Source organism: Pongo abelii, chromosome X (assembly GCF_028885655.2).
Source record: "Pongo abelii isolate AG06213 chromosome X, NHGRI_mPonAbe1-v2.0_pri, whole genome shotgun sequence".
NCBI classification, from domain to species: Eukaryota; Metazoa; Chordata; class Mammalia; order Primates; family Hominidae; genus Pongo; species Pongo abelii.
Genome location: NC_072008.2, coordinates 148036169 through 148055591, shown reverse-complemented (window position 1 = coordinate 148055591; position 19423 = coordinate 148036169). Strand labels below are relative to the sequence as shown.

At 35.6% G+C, this 19423-nt stretch overlaps 1 pseudogene; it reads right to left on the bottom strand.

Annotated features, from left to right (window-relative positions):
* LOC112130972 (melanoma-associated antigen C3-like) overlaps nucleotides 1-19423 on the bottom strand; it is a 644458-nt pseudogene that overhangs the window by 34411 nt on the left and 590624 nt on the right.

The window sequence follows — 19423 nt, the reverse complement described above, 5'->3', positions numbered from 1 at the left end:
ATACTGACACAAGTATAGACATACAGATCAATGGAATAGAAGAGTTCACAAATAAATTCACACATTTGTGGTCAATTCATTGCCAAGAAGGGTCCTAAGATAGTTCACAATAGGCAAATTCATAGGGATTACAAAATAGATTAGTGATTGTCAGAGTCTGGGACAAGGAAAACATGGAGAGTGGTTGCTAACAGGTGTAAAATTTCCTTTCAGGTTATTAAAATGTTCTCAAAATAGTGGTGACAATTGAACAATCTTGTGATTATACCCAAAACCACTGAACTGTATACTTTTAATAATTAATTTTATGATACATAAATAAAATATTAATAAGAACATAAGCCTAATTTTTTTAAATATTAAGCACAGCTCACATAAGACAAACTTGTATTTCAATCTTGGCATTAACAGAAACACAGCCCTCACAATCTGGTGCAATTAATAGTACTTAAAATAATAATATTTAATATAATACATTAAAAGTGCCAAACAAGGAGTGTAGCACATAGTAAGAATTCAAGCTCTAAAGACAATCATTTTCATTATCAATTTACCTACCATGTTGACCAAGATGCTTCAGTGATCTAGACAGACTGAGACTACCCCCAATATCCAACAGGCCAACTGTCACAGGGACAATGGTTAAATTGGAAGTGATGGAGAAATAAAATGAAAACTGAAGAATCACATGGATTGGAACCAAAAAAAAACTGTTTTTAGTTAGTATGTCAAGTCTTAATTTGTAATCACTAATCCTACTTCTGTTTGTTGGATGAGTTTGTGGTGAATTAATATTAATTTTTCTTAAAAAAAACTTGGTAAAATTTATTACTGAAGTAATCTGAGCTTGGTCTTTGTGTGTGTGTGGCTTTTTCATTAGAAATTCAATCTTTTGTGGTAGTTATATTCAGATTTTCTATTTCTTCTTGAGTCTGATTCAACAATTTTGAGTCTTTAGGGAATTAATCAATTTCATCTAAATGTTCTAATTTTGGGCATAAAATTTTCATAGTATTCTCTTATAATCTTTTTAGCTTCTTTAAAGTCTATAGTGATGTCTTCTTTTCAGCACTGGCTTTGGTAATCTGTCTGTGATGGTTGATTTTATATGTCAATTTGTCTGGGGCATACTGCCCAGATATTTGGTTAAACATTATTCTGGATATTTTTGTGAAGTTGATTTTTGGAAGAGATTAATACTTAAATTGGTGAACTTTGAGTGAAACAGATTACCCTCCATAATGTGTGTGAGTATTGTTTAACCATGGAAGGGCCTTAATAGAATAAACATTGACTTCCTCTGAGTAAGAAGGAATTTTGCCAGCTGATTGTCTTTGAACTTGGACTATAACATTTTCCTGCATCTCCAGCTTATTTGCCTATCCGGCAGATTTTGAACTTACACCTCCACATTCAAGTGAACCTTTTTAAAAAAAATTCAGCTTTTATTCTACATATAAGGGGTACATGTGCAGACTTATTACGTGGTATATTGCACAGTGCTGAGGTTGGGGTATAGATCCTATCACCCAAGTAGCGAGCACAGTACCCAATAGGTGGTTTTCCTACCCATGCGTCCCTCCCTCCCTCCCTGATCTGGTAGCCTGCTGTTTCTATTGGTCACGTTTATGTCCATGTGCGCACAGTGTTTATCGCCCACTTATAAGTGAGAACATGTGGTATTTAATGTTTCTACATTAACTCGCTTAGCATAATGGCTTCCAGCTCCATTCATGTTGCCATAAAGGATATGATATTATCATCTTTATAGCTGCTTAGTATTCCATGATGTATATGTACCACATTTTAAAAAAATCCAGTCAACCATTGATGGGCACCTAAGTTGATTGCATGTCTTTGTGAATAGCACTGTGATGAACATATGAGTGCATGTGTCTTTTTGGCAGAATAATTTAATTCCTTTGGGTATATATCAAGTAATGGGATTGCTCTGTTTTAAGTTCTTTGATAAATCTCCAACTGCTTTCCACAGTGGCTGAAGAAATGTTCATACCCAACAACGGTGTATAAGCATTCCTTTTTCTCTGCAGCATTGCCAGCATGTGTTATTTTTTGACCTTTTAATAGTAGCCATCCTGACTGGTGTGAGGTGGTATCTCATTGTGGTTTTGATTTGTATTTCTCTGATGATTTGTGATGCTGAGCAATCTTTCGTGTTTGTTGGCCACTTTCACGTCTCCTTTTGAGAAGTGTCTGCTTATGTCCTTTACTAATTTTAATAGGGTTATTTGATTTTTCCTTATTAAGTTCCATATAGATTCTGGATATTAGATCTTTGTTAGATGCATAGTTTATAAATATATTGTCCCATTCTGTAGGCTGTTTACTCTGTTTAGCTCTTTAATTTAATTAGGTCCCACTTGTCAATTTTTGGTTTTATTGCCGTTGCTTTTGGGGACTTAGCCATAAATTATTTGCCAAAGTCAATGTCAAAAAAAGTGTTTCCTAGGTTTTCTCTTAGGATATTTATAGTCTGAGGTCTTCCATTTAAATTTTTAATTCATCTTGAGTTAATTTCTATATATTTAATGAATGGTAGTGGTTCAGTTTCATTCTTCTGCATATGGCTAGCCAGGTATCCTAGCACTATTTATTGAACAAGGGGTCCTTTCCCCATTGCTTGTTTTTGTTGGCCCCATCAAATATCAGATGATTGGAGGTGTGTGACTTTATTTCTGAGTTTTCTTTTCTGTAAGAGACACATTGGTCTGTGTGTCTGTTTTTATACGAGTACCATGTTTTTTTTGGTTATTGTAGCCTTATACTATAGTTTGTAACTGGGTAATGTGAGGCCTCTGACTTTGTTCTTTCTATAAATGTATTTATTTTAATTTTGTGGGTACATATTAGGTGTATATGTTTATGGGGTACATGAGATATTTTGATACAGACATGCAATGCATAATAATAACATCAAAGTAAATGGGGTATACATCACCTCAGGTATTTGTCCTTTGCTTAGTACTGCTTTGGCTATTCAGGCTCTTTTCGGATTCCATATGAATTTTAGAATAGTTTCTTCTACTTCTGTAAAGAATTACGTTGGCAGTTTGATAGGGATAACATTGAATCTGTAAATCGCTTTGGGCAGTATGACCATCTTAGCAATATTAATTCTTTCAACCCATAAACAAGTAATTTTTTTCATTTATTTGTGTTGTCACTGATTTCTTTTCTCTATGCTTTGTACTTCTCCTTGTAGAGATCTTTCACCTACTTGCTTAGATATATTTCTAAGTATTTCACTTTCTTTTGGCTATTTTAAATGAAATTGTGTTCTTCATTTGACTCTCAGCCTGGATGTTATTTGTGTATAGAAATGCTACTGATTTTTGTATATTGATTTTGTATCCTGAAACTTTACTAAAGTCGTTTATTAGTTCCAGGAGCCTTTTGGTGGAGTCTTCAGGGTTTCCTATTTATAGAATCATATTGTCAGTGAAGATAGATAGATTGACTTCTTATTTTTCTGTTTGTACATCTTTTATTTTTTTTTTCTCCTTTCTGACTCTTCTGGCTAAGACTTTCAGTAATATGTTGAATAGGAGTTGTGAGAGTAGGTATCCTTGTCTTATTCCAGTTCTGAGTATAATAAGTGAACCATTCATTAAAACAAATATCTCTCTATATAGCTGCCTTTTTAGATACATATGTATGTGTATACATATGTATACATATAGATGCGTGTATATATATTTATAACTACATACTACACACACATATGTATACATACACATACACACACGCATATCCTGTTGGTGGTCCTGTTTCTCTGGATAATCCTGACTATGCAATATCCACTCTCCTAATTTCTTGTTCAGGCTACGTACAAGGCTGTCAATTTGGTTTTCATTTTCAAAGAATCAACATTTAGCTGCATGGATTTTCTGTATTTACTTTGTTTTTTCTTTTATTAATTTCTGCTTTAATCTTTATATTTACTTTTTCTGCATGCTTTGGATTTAATTTGCTCTTCTTTTTCTATTTCTGAAGGTAGAAGTTGAGATTAATTTACTTAAGATCTTTCTTCTTTTCTAATATAAGCATCATAGCTATACATTTCCCTCTAAACACTGCTTTAGCCAGACCCCATAAATTCTGATATTTGGTTTTATTTTTATTCAGCTAAAGACATTCTTCTAATTATCTCTATGATTCATTTTTTAGCCTATGGGTTATTTGAAATGTGTAGTTTAATTTTCAATTGTTTGTGTATTTCACAAATTTATTTCTTTGTTGATTTCTAATTTAACTTCATTGTTTTGGAGAACATACTTATCAGTATTACACATACTTTCTTTTGGAATATTCAGTCTTCTCTGAAGCATTTGATATCTATGACTATGACTGGACTGTGGCAGTGATTAAGAAATCCATCCATAATGACCTATAAACATCTTCAGAAGGTGCTATGTTGGGATGGTTGGTTATTTCAGATTATGTGGTGTATCATGAATTGAATGAGGTAAATCTGCCCAATAAGTGCTCTATAAGGTAATGAAATTATGTTGTAAATGAAATCTACAACTCTTTTGGTGGAATAACGTGAAAGAGGGTAACAAGTGCTTGTTCTCCTCTCATGCAACAGCCTCAGAAACCCAATGTGTCCTACAACACAGTTGGAAATCACTAGAGTACAGAATTCCCAACATACTGCCCTATTTCTAAATTCTATGATTCTAAAGTTCATCTAATACATAATATAGGTAAATGGGATTTTATTCAGATATTCTCATTCATGTGAAATTACCATCTATTTAGTGTATAGTAAATAATGCACTGGGGTAATTGCTTTTATTTTATTGTACTTAATTCTGCAAGCCCAATGAATCAGGTACCATTATCATTATCTTACGAATGAGAAAAATGAGACTCAAGAATTTGTCCAGTGGAAGTAAACTACAGCTTCCCATAAAATGATAGTAATATGACCTATTCCAGAAGAACTAAAGTTAGTAACAACAGTAGTTTATCATAATTTAACAATGGAGGTCATTAAATGACAACTGTCAAATTATATATAAAGTCAGTGCAAAAACTTGGGTGCACATAGTTACATTCTTACTCTTCTAGGTAATGAAGATATTGTGTTGTTGAGATATTGTTGAACCAGAGTAGAGTTAATATACTATAAAAGTAAATGATGAGATGTAATTAGTTTTGTTACCATCTTGGGGGGAATTGAGAAAGAGAAGGCAAAATAAATAATTAAAATGAGTTTGTGAGTTAAGAGAGAATTACAAGCCTTCTGAGAACATAGGTAGCTTCTTTGTCTGTACTACTAAATATTTTCATCTCATTGTCCTGTTAGGATCCCTTAAGGAGGCAAGACTATTAGAAAAGGTGGGAGTCTCAGTACTGCCAGTCATAGAGATTTGTATATTTTAGCAACTCGCCTGTTGTTAAATCTCATCACCCACTCCCCCTCTTAGGCCAGCAAGTTTAGATGTGTAATCAATTGTAATAGAAAGCAACTGTAGATTTCTGAATGCATAAGTACATTATCCCATCAGTTGGAAAAGGAGTGGAAAGTAACTGGAACACATTTATAAAAATAAATAAATAAAAAAATAAAAATAAAAATACTGGTGAGGAAGCAACAAGAATTTAAAAATACTTGGGAACTGGCTATTGAGTAAGCAGTGCAGATCTGAATCTGAAATGGAATAAAGACCAAGAACCACTAAATAGGTGGAAATGAACTTACCTATTATGTGCTAGGAGCTGTCTGTCCTCTCCATGTCTTAGCATCTGGTGTCACAACTGAAACACAATACATTTTCAATATACGATGTTAGACCCTGTTTTAGATGCTTAAAATGTATTATTTAACTTACTTTCACTATACCTCTATCACATATGTATTCATATGTATTATAATATCCACTTTACAAATGAGGGCACTTAAGTGCAGAAAAGATTCCTAGTCATACAGCTAATGAATGCAAGTGCCAGGATTTGGTCATAAACAGAGTTGCCCATAAATCCTTTTTCAACTAAACTATTCTACTTTACAGAGCTTTTTCCCCCCATAAGAGCTTAATTAATACAACCACAACAAAATAAGTAACTCTTGCATAGTAACTAATTCCATCAGTTTCTCAAAAATAATACAACATATAACATAACAACTATAATAAAACATTAAATAAATGGGAGTCAGGTGTCTACTGGCAAATTTGTTAGCATTTAAAGATTAGCTAGCTCATTGAAGTTGAATGTCAGTAGAGAGATATTCACTTAATACATTTACACCTCAAGCATAACTTCTGTTTTGTCACCATATAAGTCCCTTTGTTAAAAATATGACTGGAGCTGAAATGATGATATTTATGACTTTTATTCGGCAAAACTTAAAGCTTAATATTGGCATATAAGACTTTAAAGATAATTTATCATATATTTCTTACCAAAGCCTTACAAAAAGTTTTGCTGTTATGTGTGGAAATTTTTTTCTACCATCATAAAGACTATTCTCATTTATCACTATAAACAGAGTTGTACACAACCAATATCTGTATACAAGTTCTGCGCTCCAAAGAAAATAAGCATTTTACCTCTCTTTTAATTTAGTTCTTTATTTGTGTGTAAACGAAATTATAAGTACATTTGCAAAATGTCCTTGGCACTAACTGCAAAACTTGGGAAATTATTTTTGAGATTTCCTACAAATCAGCACTTTACATTATTCATACCTAAATTAAACCAAGTGTGAAAAAGTGCCTCAGACTACCTTTTTATATTACTCAAAATGCTGATGCAGAAGAACTAGCAAAGGAAATATCAATGAAGAAAATATTGTATCAGTAAACATATACTATATCCTAGAATGGCTGAAAATGTTAGCACTTAAAAAAAATTACCAATTACTTTTGAGAAATAAAATGTCTTGTGAGCTAATGAGAAAAAAAATGTTCAATTATACTAGACGGTATTTCCAAAACTTTCCTAGAAGGCTGAATCATATGTTTGGTAATGTTGGCATTGGTTTTTATTACTTCTAAATAAAAATTTCTAGTTAATGCAAATACTATACATATATTTTAAATTGGAAAGGAAAATAATCTGAAGAAATTATCTGGAATACTGCCTAATAAAAACAGATTAAAATATAAAAAATAAATTAAAAGATGTGGTGTATTGAGTGAGAAGGCCTCATATATACGTAATTAAAATCTCAATAGACTCTAGGAAATAGGAGTGAAGGAAATAGTCAAAGAGATAATAATTGATGTTTTTCCACAATTTTTGAAGACATTAAACTTCAAATAGAGAAAGACCAACAAATTTTAAGTGAAATAAATGAAAACAAATGCACACCTAAACACCTAACAGTGAAACAGCAGAATACCAAAGGCACACAGAAGATATTAAAATAATTCACAGGAAAAAGATAATTCACATATTGCAACTACACTGAGAGCTGACTTTTCAGCAAGGGAATAAGAAGGGATTAAGCCCACCAAGCTAAACTCATACGCCAAATTTAAGTATTTTTCAAATGTGAGGGTGAAATAATGACATATTCAGACAATAGAAAGTTTGAAAATTTGCCACCAAGCAATGTAAGTGCCCACTGAAAGAATATTAATACATAGATTTTAGTGTATTCATAAAATTGAATGCTGTACATCAGTAAAACTAAGTGAACTATAATTGCATATATCCAAAGGATTGAATTTCAAAAACATGATATCGGACGGAAAAGAGTCAGAATAACTTACACAGTATGACATGATATGTACAAGCTTCAAAATCAGGGACAACTGCAAAATATATTGTTGAGAGATATTAACATTATACACTCCAAAGAGAAGAGAAAGGGAATGAATGCTACAAAGTTCAACATGGTGGCAATCCCCGGATAAGGGATGTGCTTGAGGAGAGCACATGGAAAGCTTTTTAATTTAATGGTAATATTATATTTCTTAAGACTTCTGAAGGTGTCTGTCTGCTTGTTTACATTGCACTTATACATACTCTTTTGAATGTTAAAATGAAAACAAACTAACATCAAAAACCCTATGGGGGCACTCTTGGTATGTGGGCAAGGCTTACTAATCAGAGGGGTTTGCCTTTGATTATCTGGGTAGGGATTATGCTGGCATTCATCTAAATGGTATCAAAGTTTTTGCTCTTGAGTCATTCAATTTCTTAAGAGAATGTCTGATATTTCTTCTGGAGTTGTATACCTGCTTGAGGAGCATTCTCTTCTTGGGGTGATATATAGTTTGAAGGAAGTTTATTTTTCCCTCACAGGTATTCTTTAGAGAAGATGAGCTTACTCTCCAGGTCAAGGTTGCTATAATTGGACAATGTATGCACAATAAACTTATTCAAGTCAGAAACAATACAAAAATATGTAGCTAGCCACTAATGAGGGAGTATGTGGGTTGTCTAAATTAGCTGATAGCAAGTCATTCTTGTGCGCAGAGACAAAAAAATGTACTCCAGCCTAGTAGCTTCTATATCACAGGTTGACGGCCTTACTCCTGTAGAGTAAGGGACAGCCTGCAGAGGCTGTGAATTCATACATTAAACTCAGATCAACCCTCCAATCATATTTTTCTAACTACATAGCCTTGAAACTGTTGTATGTATAAAGCTGGAATTTGTGTGTTTTCTGTTACTCTAACCATCTTGTGAACTAGAGACTTGCCGTCATTCATTTACATGATAAAGCGTTTTATGAATAAATTGCCACATTTCTCTATGCCTCTGCAAATGCAGGTGCAATAAATTTCAAGAACATAGATTTATTCTCGAAATTATAAATGACAGAGAAGAAGCAATAATTTAATGAACTCCACAATGTGTGTGTCAAACAAACCTGGCTCTTATAAGTGAAGTTAGAATGACTTTTGTTGCCACCTAGAGTGATAGCGATCAAAGGGAAAACATAAGACTTATAGTCTAATAAATGTAGAACTCTTCATTATATAGCTAACAATGTAGGAGAGATGAAGTGTTTTAGGGATGTTTATGAAGTCTAAGAATGTAAATTGAGAGGTATCATTCCCAGGTCTGCTAGTGATTCATTGTGTCAGCTAGAAGTCACTTTCATGGGAGTAATTTAAGTCTTTATTTATATTTCCAGGGTGCGATACCTTGAGAGGAGAATCTACTTGTGGAAAACATTAAACACAAAGAAAATCACAAAGGCCATGAATAATAGGGGATGTATTTCTTTCTTGAACAAAGATGCCACCACTACCACTAACCTCTTTTTCTTGAACAAACGTGACAACACCTACCATTAACCTCTTCTGACATTTCATCACAAGTTCATTCCAAGTTATACAGGATGCTTAAAGTGTATTCAGCTTTGAATTGTTTTTAAAATATATGAAAGTTAAAAGGCTACAGAGAATTTGAAAAAGTAAGAACAAACATCTGGAATTCCATAAAATGACTCAGCTGCTATTACAGTCTCTGTTATAATTTTCATTGTTTCATTGAAACAATGCAACAAAATCATTGAAACAAAAAATTAGCAAGTTTCATTTCTTGCTAGTTTTCATTGTTGCATACATTTTAAAAAGTTGTACTTATATTTTATGCATAATGTTGTGTCATGCCTTGTTAATTTATAACAAATAAAGTTTATCTTAATAATTATAATTTGTAATATAATTTTAATAGCTGCACAGCATTCAGTCAAGTAATTGTATGAACCAAGTACCAAAACACTACAGTTCATACTACTAAGCAATTTATATATTCATACACTTCCAAGTTTCTCAATACCCAATTATCACACTAGAAATATTTAGGCATCTTCGTGGCCCAAAAATAATACTTCTTTCAAAACACATCATTTTAAACACACAGTTCAGTTAAGATCTTTCATACTGAAGCCCAAATAGAAGGATGTTTTATGAGTGTTTTGCGAGTCCTTCATGTGCCAGCAAATATGCTAATAGCAGTCCCTTTTCTCAAACAGATCACATCATATTGGAAAGTTAGCAAAAGAGACTGAAAAGGAAGGGTACTATTTCAAAAGCCATGAAGGGGCATCTAGAAGCAAATGGTCTTCATCGACAAATGTTCCAGAGACGTCATGTAAGAGGCAAATTGATCAGTCCCAGTCAGTAAACAGATATTACTTGAATGCTTAATATGTGTCTACTAAGTATTATTTAGGATCTGGTGGACGAGACTGAGTCCCTTCCCTTATACTAGTGGGGGCAGAAAGAAAATAAACACATAAACAAATATCTACAGTTGATTTCTTATTTTTTGACTTTTAGGTTCAAGGATATATGTGCAGGTTTGTTATATAGGTAAACTCTGTGTCATGGGGGTTTGGTGTACAGATTATTTCATCACCCAGCTAATAGGTATAATAACTACAGATAGCTTTTTGATCAAGTACTAGGGACTATCAAGAATGTAAAATACGGCAAAAGGTTTGAGAATGTCATGCGATTTAACTCAGGTGGTCAGGAAATTCCTCTTCAAGAAGATGCAATTTGTTTGGAGACCTGAAAGACCCAAAAGGAGCCTTTGGATTTGATAATTAAAATGTCTTTGATGGTCTTGCAAAGTACAGCTTTATTTGAGTGGTAGAGACAGGAGTCAGAGAGCACCAGGTTGAAGAAAGAGTGATTGGTAAGTAAGAAGAGACAGACAAGAAGCTTCACTCTTGTGAGGCTTAAGTGGAAAGAAAAGAAGAGAGAAGAAAACAAGTGAGAAGGAAAAGCAGAGTGAAGTTATTATCACATTTTTTTACAATTCACCTTTAAAGTGGTTCCTGATGCTCCCTCTTTCTTAAATTTTTATTTAATATTAAACATATTTATAAACTATAGTTAATTAGCCAGTAGAAAGGCAGATGTTGAAAATACAGAAAAAAAAATAAGCAATGGAGCAAGGTCCATTCTCAATCCCCTTGAATAGAACAATTTATTTATTAAATATTTACTGAGCATTTTTGTGTTTGTTTTGTTTTTGTTCTTGTGGGGTTTTTTTTTGATGTGAAAAACACACAAAAGCATAACTACCCATTGACCAATTTTGCAGGAGGACTCATGCTAATACATCAGGCTGAATTTTAGACAGAATGGTTGAAGAAAATAAATGCTGAACAGTCCACTTTAATATGGTAATTTAGTGGGGAGAGGCACTCTCTCCCATTTAGAGACACAAGAAAATATTGCTTCTATGAAAATCTTCGTAACATGGAGATGTTAGTAATGATGCCAAATTTATGCAATGTTCTTAAAGAGGCCTGGACAAAGTTTGCTACATAGATCAAATTCAAAATAATATGTAGTTATATGTTTTTCCAGTATCATATACTTTTGAAAAATGCAAAATCTTGTGCTAAATGTAACTCTCTTTCTTAAATCACTTTTATGTCAATAGTCTTACGAAAATATTTCTTAAAATTAAATGATATTTTATGACCTGATATTCTCTACTTATCATTTATTTAGATTGCAAGCTAAAAACTAATTAGAAAGACTATGCTTTTGCTGTTAACTTTCTCAGAGGTAAAATATCATTTTTCTTTAGTGGTTTGTGATGCTATGAATGAATACTTTCCAGGTTGGGTATTTTCTGGCTGTTAAATATCAGTTAAGTTTTGGCTGACTTCACCTCCATCTATCAACCTCCATGCCAATCATTTAACAGCTATAGAATAGGTCTCCTCACACAAATCCTTCAGGAAGAATTTCCAGTGTGCACATTCTGACCAGAAGAAAAAATGCAGCAAATTTTTGAGAAAGTGGATCATTTTTTGAGTTCTGAGCACATTATGTTAAACTCAGGGTTTCTCACTGTCAGCACCATCACATTTTAGGCAGTATAATTGTTTCTTGTATGAGGTTGTCCTTTGTCCAATAAGATGCTTAGAAGCATCTCTGTCTCTGCTTATTAAATACCAGTAGCATTCCCTGCTGCCACCAATTATGACAACCGACAATATTTCTAGATATTGCCAAGTATCCTCTAAGTGGCAAAATCTCTTCCAGTTAAGAACCACTGAATTAAGAACAGTAATTAATGATCCAGGGAAAATGGATATAAAGATATTAAAAAGCTAGTAAAGCATTTGACATATTAGAAATGCATATAAACAATTCATATTTATAAAATAAAATCTACTGAAGATATAATGAATAAACACTTGTTTTGGTGAGCAAGCTTGGTATTGCAGCTGTGGGCCTGGAAGTGGTAGGAGCTGCAAAGCCTGCCCAGGATTAGCTGTAGCCAGAGCAGGCAATCAAGACAATAGCAAAGATCAATTTGACCTCAAGATATAATCAAATATGACAGCAGAATGAATGAAGCTTTTATTTCGCTCCATTCTTCTCCATAATTCTTCTTATGCCCATAATCATTATAATTCCATAAAATATTTGAAAACCTTTAAAAATTATTTCTTGGAAATCATGAATATGGCAGAGTAGAGGCATTTTGTACTCACTTTCTCCATTAAAAAGAACCAAACGGTGAGTTGATAATCACACTTTGAATATATAATTCAAAGGAAATCACTGGAATCCATTAGAAAAGTGATAGGCAATACTTAAAGCAGAGATGGAGAGGAAATCAAGGCAGCCTGCTCATCCAGGATCAGCAGTGAGCTGAGAGAGACTCCAAAATACAGAGAAAGGATAGGTGAGAGAGCCTCAGTGGCCTACATTCTCACTGTAGACTCCTACAATCCCAGCCACAGGAGATCCCTTCAACCATCATGGGCCCTGAAACTAACACAGAAAGCTGCCAGGAGATTGTATGATGGCACTGCTTCAGGGAGAATGCTCCTGCTGGGTCCCTCACACTTCTTGAGACTTAAGCAGCTACAACAAAGTACCATTTTAGAGCCCTGCCCTCAACAGACTGAGCACTGTCCTGGAGCCCAGTAGCCCAGGGCTGAGGTGCAAGAGAAGCACAAACTGCTGCTCCAGGGACACAGGCATCAGTGACTACAGACTACAGCATCTGGTGCAGAGGTGGGACCAAGGCATGGGCTGCTGCTTTTAGGACTGAGGCACAAATGAGGCACCACTGCAGAGCCTCACTACCGATGAACTACATACTGTCCTGGAGCCCAGTGGCATTGAGGCCTAGGTGCAAACTAAACATCTGATGTTTCCCTGGAGATTCAGACATGAGTGACCACAGGCTACTGCAACCAAGGCAAAGACATGAACATCGAGGCTGGGCAAGATAGAATTTTAGAGCCTCACCCCCAACAGACTGCACACTGTCTTCGAGCCAAGCAACACTGAGGCTGAGATGCAAAAGAAGAGCTGGCTGCTAACCTGGGGCTTAGACATGAGCATTCATGGGCTACCACACCTGGGGCTGAGGTGTGAGCACCACTGGGGATAAGGCATATGTGGCACATGTGTTTTTCAACCACTGGCCTAGACTGCCATCACTGAAGGTGGCATCCAACACCCAGTGGCAGGGCAGCAGCAAGGCCACTGCCACCCTGTCTTTACCAAAGAGACAGATATCATAAAAAAAGGAACGAACAGAAATTCTGGAGCCAAAGAATGCAGTGAACAAACTAAAAAATACGTATGAAAGCTTCAACAATATACTCAATCGTAACTGACTTATTTTAAGATCACATTTTGCTTGAAGACAGTTTTTTTTTTGAAATAACACTGTCAGACAAAAATAAAGAAAAAAGAAAATAATAAAATAAACCTTTGGAATATATCTAACAACATAAAGTGACCAAATATAAAAATCACTGATAGCCCAGAAGGCAAAGAGAGAAAACATGTTTTCAAAGACCTATTTATTGAAATAATAGATGACACTCCCTAAGTCAAGCAAGACACTTAGACATTGAGATACGGGAGGCCCATCAATTCCTAAACAGATACAACGTGAAAAGATCTCTTCCATAGCACATTACACACAAAATATTTAAAGTTTTTTTTTTCTTTTTTTCCAAGATGGCAGATTGGAAGCATTATAAGCATACTTATCCCACTTAGTAAGACAAAATGGCATGTAGAGATTCATGCTGTAAAATTTATTCGAAGAAACAACATAAGAACTTAACAGAAGAACTGAAAGAAACCACAGACCCTTTGAATGAAGTGGCAGGCAACAAACTACGTCATAAAACAGATGGAAAACCATTAGTCCCCAGAGCATGAGAGAGGGACAGATTGCTGTCATGACATATACTCCCACAGGGGAGCCAGGCAATACAAGTCATGAGGGAAGACTTCAAACCTACTCAGCTCTAGAGGTGATTCAGTGAAAAGTAAGGAATATATAAGAAGGAGCAGCATCGGGACATGCTTTCCGTGCACTCCCAGATTCCAGCAAGAATGGAGGGAAGCCATTCCTGATCCCACCTCACAGGGGACATTGCAGAAGTCTAACTCAGGCTGCAGTCACAGTTTGAGAGAAGAGCCCAACTGGGATTTGTGATATAATCCTTAGTAAGGACAAAGCTGATTGGCCAGAACCGAGGGGCAAGTGAGAAGTGTGCTATGGCAACAAGGCACATGAGCTGCATAGCCCTGCTTCACAGGTGGACTGGAAAGGATGCAGCCTGAAAGATATGGTTTCTGTGTCCATAGGGAAAGCTTATGGCCTGGGACAGTTTTAAATACTGAGCACAGGCCACTTGAAACCCAGTTAGCTGCTGCTAGCAGAACACTGTGGGTATGAAAACTGACTTGCCAAGTGTGTGGGAGCTGAGTGGGGCTTACTGCAACCTGCTGTCTCCCACTTTTCAGGCAGATTTTTTGTGCAGCAGAGGCAGCTGTGTTCCTGCCTGGAACATTACCCCACCAGCCAGGGAACTGCCTTCGGATTCCCCACTGGGGCCACTGCTTGCACCTGCACATGGGGAGCCAGAGTGCAGACTTGCCTGACCCAGTTTAATAACTTCTGAGGCACAATGAAATCATCTCAATGCCTCCATGTTCAATTTCAGGCACTAAGAAGACCCTGAGGTATTAAAAGCATTGCTTTTCTGCAGTCTTGCCACCTTCAGGAGCTTACTAAGAAAATGAAGAAGAGGCACGATCACTCCTCTCAATTAGCCTCTTCCCTTGGCTGAGAAATGTGTTTCCAGTCTTGAGAACACAGAAGTTTTGCATTTGCTCATGAGAGATCTGAAACCTTCTGACACTGCCCTGCATCTTTTCCATTCCCTCTAAATAGAGAAAACTCTTCTCCTGTCTCCTACCTTCTGCTCTGACATCCATTCACTAACACCTAGGCACAAAAAGCCTAGTTCACGCAATGGGAGAAACGGCTAAGGTGAGCCTCTTCCAAGCTATGAACAACATTTCAAAGTTTAAGTCCCCACCCTCTTCCAACACAATGTCCTTTTCATTCCTCTAGCTCAGTCGTGCTCAAATTGGGGGTGATTTTGCACCCCATCCCAAGAAGACATTTTGCAGTCTGGAAATATTTTTGGTTGTCACAACTGGGGTGGCTCTTAGTGCTATCGGCATCTATTGAATAGAAACTGGGAATGCTGATAATCATTCTAAATTCAGCAAGATGACACCCCCTCAAAAAAACCCAAAGAACTATCTGTCTCAACTTGTCAATAGTAATAAAGGTGAAAAACCCTGTAGCTCATTCCTTAATAGGCCACCCAAAGAGATTTTGGATGTTTTCATTTATAAAATTATGCATATATTTTGGCAAATCAACAGCTGTTTCTCACCACTGATGGTTAAACAAGGGAAAGAATAAGGAGATTGATATTATAATGAGCTCATTCTCTGCCAGGTGCAGTGCTCAATACTTCAGATTTATATTATCACACTTAATCTGTGTTAAAAATGTCACAACATGTAGTAACAAGGGTTATTTTTATTTTACAAAGTTAAAAGAAAACTGAATTTTGAACAAATTGAAAGTTCGATTCAGATTACAGCATCTGTAAATGGCAGAGCAGAAACTTACTATTAATGATCGCATGGCTTCAGAGCTGATGCCAGCCATCTCAATCTCACAAAGATCTCCGCATTCACTCATCTTTTACCCTCAAGCATTGTCTTATGTAGAGATTCCTGACTTATTCCAATGGAAAGTCAAAAACAGAAATTTGATATTCAAGAAGGAATATTATGTAGGATTTTGCTGTTGTTTCCCGAAAATTTTTCAATATACTGAATAAGCTATGGGAAAGCAAGCGGAAATAGTGTCGGCTTATAAAACCTCTCACCCTGTGACTAACCAAAATGAACAGAAAGGATTCATCAATGCTGAAACTTGAAACAAAACTGAGTCTTAATCAATATAATTCTTGAGGTATGATCCAGATCCAGTATAATTTGGCCCAGATTGAAAGAAGACTCAAAAATCAATATACAACCCCTATCACTACCTTGGTCCAGATCTTCCAATTTGAAGAAGCAAGGAAATTAGACTTGAGCAGATCTGGAGGAAGTGTAGGCTGCACTGTGTGGAGCTTGTTTCTCCACTGCAAATATGCATTCCTGAGAAACTAAATGCTGGACAAGATGCAAAGCCATACAACCTATGTGACTGCCTCCCTAACTACCTGCCAACCTGTAGTTTATCTTCCTTCTAACCAGACAGAATGTCGGAGAGAAGTAGAAGCAATCTCTTGAAAATCACAGCCACAGCCTTCTGCACAGAAAAATACATAGAGTCAAACAAAACAAAAACCTCAACAACCCTGGACTTTTTATGAAAATGAGTTTCTCGCTTTGTTTTTTTATTATTATTATTATACTTTAAGTTTTAGGGTACATGTGCACAATGTACAGGTTAGTTACATATGTATACATGTGCCATGCTGGTGTGCTGCACCCAGTAACTCGTCATTTAGCATTAGGTATATCTCCTAATGCTATCCCTCCCCCCTCCCCCCCCCCCCACTGAAACACAAAAAGGCCATTCTTCACCAACAGAGGAGAGTATGCCCCCAACACGGTGCTGCTGATGCCAGTGCATAGGAGCCAAAAAATCAAACTAAGCAACTAAGAAACAAACCAACAACTAAGAAAAAAAACTTCCTGACTGCAACTACTCACAGCCCCAGATATCTCTTCACTGTCCCCCAAGCCCCCTGTTCCCACAAAGCAGCTAAATGACTGAACAAAGAATAAAAACAATATATGTGCAAATTGTTCAGTGCATGTTTCAAGGCATTGGTCCAAAAAAATATGCAAACCAGTTTTGGAAGTTGGGCTAAAAAAGACAGATTCTGAAGCTGCAACTGGAAGATTTCTTTAGTAAGTCTGGAGGGGTGATTGATGCTCTGTACTTTTTCACATCCACGTTTGAGAACCACTGTTCAAAGTGGAGAGAGAGGGTTAAGTCAAAGATTTTCCTAGAACAGAGATATCAAGGAAAATGTATTCATCTATTTTTGGCAGTGGGGACAATCCATGGCCCCAATTCAAAATAAATGAGAAGAAAAACAAATAATAACAGCATAGCACCAATATGTAAAATGCTCTATAACACAGAAGGGAAGAGAACAGGAATACAGCAAGCAAAGACAGCTAGCTAAGTAGCATTTGTTGCCAGGTTCTGCAGTAGTGGCTGAAGAACAAAAGTGACCACAGCTATTTAACAAGTGGAGAAACTAAAAAATAACTCTAAAATCAATAGGAAACAATAAGGAACATAATCAACCCTATAAAACATTTAGTCAGTAATTTAAAGTATAGGCTTGGGAAACATTAAAACAACACAGGAAATGAAGAGATTTTATGAATATATAGATGAATTCATAAAAACATATTTTCATAAATATATGAAAACAGATCCAACGTTAGGTTCACTGTTTTGGAAATAGGCTTACTCACTGTGGGACTGAATTTGGGAAGAAGTAATTATTTCTTCACTTTAACTTATTGTAATTTTGGCCTTAAGAATCAGCCAAAACTTATTGTGAATGTAGCTTTAACAAGAAATATTTATGTGACCCTGTCTCAATGTTTGACTCTTCTCGACTTCAGCTTTGTGCCCTGCAAATTGAAGATAAAATGTGTTCCTGTCTCGCAAAGTGGTTGTGGGAGTTTTATAAATCACTGAGAAAATACAAAGAAGATTTCAAGCATCAGATGTGGCTATTAATATTTCATAGAGAAGAATTTAAAGAAACTCTTGTGGCTCTAAAAGTGATATTTGAAAATTTTAAATTGAATGTGCATTTTAAAAATATAAAACAAAAACTTAGCAGAATAAAAATTAGTTGATATCTTTGGTATTCTTCAGATAAGAAATGAAACAAAACAGGCTAAATAAGATCAGAGAAAAAAACGTAATGTGATGACGAACGAGAACAAATATGTAAGTCAAATCAGCGCCCCACTTAATGAGAAGACTCATAGACAAATTAATGATAATAACCAATAGCATTATATTTATACAAACAAACACAAAACTTCCAAAGCAATGTGGCTCAGAAAAGTTGAAAGTAAAAATTTTTGACTGAAATTTACCAGATGATATAAACAAAAATGGGAACAGACACCTATTTCTTTAAAAGGCAAAATTTGGAAATGGCACATCTCAACTCACAACTCATTAGAACTCAGTCACATGGCCAAGTGGAGTTGCAAAAGAAGCTGGGAAATGTAGTCTGGTCATTCATGCACCCAGCTAAACATCAAGTGTTCTAGTACTGAAGGAGGGTTTATGGAACAACTAGCAGTCTGTGACAAAGAGTATTGCTTTTAAGTAGGGAACAAAGCAAGGAAGTTTGTGAGAACTAGTACTTCACGTTCCTGTGGAAGTGTCAGAGAGTGCATTCAATCAAGGGACAGAATAATAATCACAGATGTCAGAAAGTAGAAGGAAAAATAATTATTATTTGCAGATAATATAAAATTATACCTGCAGAAGTCTAAAAATACCAATTGAAGATGTCCCAGCATCAATAAAAGAACAGAGTAAAATGAAAAATTATTTTAATAACTAATTTCATGTAGTTAAACAATAACTACTTAGTAACTACAATGAGAAAAAAGTCACATTGATAAAAGAAACAGCAGCAGCAACACAGCAACAACAGTAACACTACATTTAACTCTTAGAAATAAACCTGATGTGAACTGGACAGAAGTAACGTGAAGTGGTTATGAAGTCTCCACAGTAAAGCCAAAGTGATACTTCAAAACTGCAAAGCAATTCAATCACCTCTGTTGCTTAAAACTCTCTGTCCGCTGAAGTTAGAAAAAATTCAAGTTTCTTTCCATGGCTTAGGCAACTCTGACTTCACGTCCGATAACTTCTTCCTTTGCATCAACTTGCCTCTTCTAGGCAGGAAATGCAGCCACATCAGCGTCCCCTTAGTCTCTGAAGATACCAACCTATTTCTTGCCTTAAGACACTTGTAGTAGCTATTTCCTCTTCCTGGAGGGCTCTTCCCCCAGATTTTCCTATGTCAGACTCCTTTCTTATCAATTCTGTTCTAGCTTAA